A 2,420-nucleotide genomic window follows, 5' to 3' on the forward strand; every position below is an offset into this window, starting at 1 on the left:
CCCTGCCATACCCTGGCCTCCCCCGTGGGGCGATCCTCGCCCCCTCGCCTCCCCTCCTTGCTGCTGCGAGGGGCGGAGGGGCTCAGCCCCCGGCCGCGCGCGTTGAGACCGAAACGCTGCCACCTCCGCTGGGGCCAGGGTCTGGAGAGATGCCAAAGAGACTTTTAACGCTTAGAATAAATCTATATTTTAATATGTAGAGAGACAGAGAGGAAAATTTTTAAACGGATCCACTGGCTACCTCCCTCGACGCCCAGCAGTGCTCCCTTCCTCCCAGTATCTTCCCCCCCATAAATCCCAGTTGCTCCTTCCCTGCGCTCCCAGGGCTTCGTTTTCCACGCTCCCACCTCCGCCACCCCGGGGAAGCCCTCGAGGAGCCCACCCATGAGCAAAGGGAGCATTTCTTGGCTTTGCTCTCTGCCCAGAGAGCCGAAGGGTTTCAAAGCACGCCCAGGACGCCGCCGCCCTCGGTGGTCATGCACCGCTAGCGAGCACTCGGGGTTAGCACGAGAGCTCTCGTATCCCCCTCGCCGTGTGGATTTGCACCACAACAGCCCTCGTGCTTCCAAGTTAAGGTCAAAGGGACTGGACCCGGGGCCAAATCTGTCCCCAGGCGTGCTATCACCCCTATATACAACCCCACATCAGCAGTGCCTGACCACCTCCGAGAGCTGAGTGATGTTTGTGGGGTCCCTAACCCGGCCCACCCTGGCTCATAGAGGTGAAGCTGCTGCTTGACTTCGTTAACTCCGTTAATCCAGGCTAATTAATTTGAAAAATCTTCCCTGTCGCCCCGGGGTGCTGCTTCATAGCCCCACAGCACCCATCAAGGCGAAGGGTGCCGGTCCCTTTCCCCCCGTCACCGCGCGACGTCCTCGCCATGGGTGTGCTTAAAAAGCCTCCAACACCTCCTGCCCGTAGCCCCTGGAAACCAGCGAGGAAGAAGGACGTTGTGTTTTTACTGTGTTTTTATTTTTATTTTTTTTTCTATTTTAAATTAATTATATTATTTAAAGGAGTGGATTCAACTGTTGGTACTGGTCCCGGCTGCGTAATTTTTGGATTTCCCACCCCATAAAAAAAAAAAAAAAAAAAAGAGATGAAAAAGATGTGAATTTCTGCATGACCCAGCACAGTGCCTGGGGGAGGAGGGAGGAAAGAAAAAAAAAAAAAAAAAAAAAAAAAGGAAAAAATTATTTTCTTGGCGCCGTCCCATAAAAAGAAGTTTAAAGGGCACCCGTCTTTGCTTTTTTATTTTCTTAAAAAGCAGAGGCATGCCCCCTGGTGCTGAGCCGGCGGCGTGTGTAATGTTTTGTAAGTAATTCTTTTAAGTTGTATTGTAATATATCATCTATAATTTTGCTGCTTTTGGGGGGTCGGTTATTATTATTTTTTTTTTGTTGCCTTTCTCTCGCTTTCCCCTCGCTCGCTGACGTGAGCTCCTCCGTGACGAAACTCCCCCCAAGTTCCCATTTTTGGGGAGAAAACGGGAAATAAAGAGGCAGGCGCCTCCATCCCCTGCTTGTCAACCCACTGTGAAGGGGCAGTGCTCGCCCAGAGGGGGCCATCACTGGACTGGACGTTACTTCTGGGGTAAAAATACCCCAAGAACGCACTTTTCTTAGAATCACAGAAATTGCTAAGGTTGGAAGAGCCCTTCCAAACTCATCTGGTCCAACCACCACGAAACCACGTCCCTGATCACCTTTCCTTGCACACCCCCAGGGAGGGTGACTCCACCACCTACCTGGCCATCCCCAATGCCTGAAAGCTCTTTCTGAGAAGAAATATCTTATAATTTCCAACCTGGCACAAATTGAGGCCATTCCCTACAATCCTATCACTAGATATACTAGATATACCTATATTATACTAGTATACCTACACTATACTAGTATACCTATACTATATATACTACTCTGTTGAGACCGTGACATCTTTTTGGGTCATCATCTCACACTTCTGCCCCTCGTAGCGACGCCACCACGTCACATTTGCCTTTTGGTGGGGGAGAAGCATGTTGCCTGCTGGCATCGTGTCAGCAGGAAAATGCCGAATTGTGTTTTATTTTGCTGGGTGAGGCTCGGCATCGTTGATGAACGCAGTAATTTACAGCACGTCCACAGCAGCAGGTGTGATCCCAAAGTGCTTTTGCCTTCCCGTATCATCCCCAAAACAAGCAGGGGGTCCCCCTGCTTGTAATTTTAGGGGCTTGTAGCCCACGAGGGACGTGGATATGGTGAAAATGGAGCAAAACGTAGTGTGCAAAGCAAGGGCTTGGCCAGAAGGTGTCAGCAAGACTGGGAGGACGCCCTGGGTTCCAGCTGGCCTCGGTCCTGCTGCGGGTCCAGGAGGGACCGGAGCTTTCAGAGAGCATCTCAGGCAGCATCAGCATCTCTCAAAATGAAATGAGCCCTGCT

The sequence above is a fragment of the Aythya fuligula genome, chromosome 33 (genome assembly GCF_009819795.1).
Source record: "Aythya fuligula isolate bAytFul2 chromosome 33, bAytFul2.pri, whole genome shotgun sequence".
NCBI classification, from domain to species: domain Eukaryota; kingdom Metazoa; phylum Chordata; class Aves; order Anseriformes; family Anatidae; genus Aythya; species Aythya fuligula.